Source organism: Nothoprocta perdicaria, unplaced genomic scaffold (assembly GCF_003342845.1).
Source record: "Nothoprocta perdicaria isolate Ctin4 unplaced genomic scaffold, notPer1 scaffold_12, whole genome shotgun sequence".
Lineage (NCBI taxonomy): Eukaryota > Metazoa > Chordata > Aves > Tinamiformes > Tinamidae > Nothoprocta > Nothoprocta perdicaria.
In genome coordinates this window covers 4,714,592-4,714,979 of record NW_020454316.1, presented here as the reverse complement: position 1 = coordinate 4,714,979, position 388 = coordinate 4,714,592, and positions in this window count along the sequence as shown.

Genomic DNA, 388 nt, shown 5'->3' with positions numbered 1-388 from the left:
TTCTTTCTTTCTTTCTTTCTTTCTTTCTTTCTTTCTTTCTTTCTTTCTTTCTTTCTTTCTTTCTTTCTTTCTTTCTTTCTTTCTTTCTTTCTTTCCTTTTTTAAAGTATTTTTTTCCTTTTTCCCCCTTCCCACCCCAGAGGGGCATCAGCCAAGGAAAGGACCAGTCCAGCTGTGGCTGATCTCCTGAAGAGCCTCCTGCCAGGCTGCAGCCTCCTCCCTCGCTTCAGGAGAGGTTTCCCCATGTGCAGCAGCACATGGTGCTCCAAGGTGGGAGCCTCAGGGCTTCCCTGCTCCCGACTGCTGCCAGCAACAGCCAGAGGGGCACGTCAGACTCTACAGTCTCACAGGCCGATGCAGCTCTGAGCTCCTTATATTGGTCCAGCAAC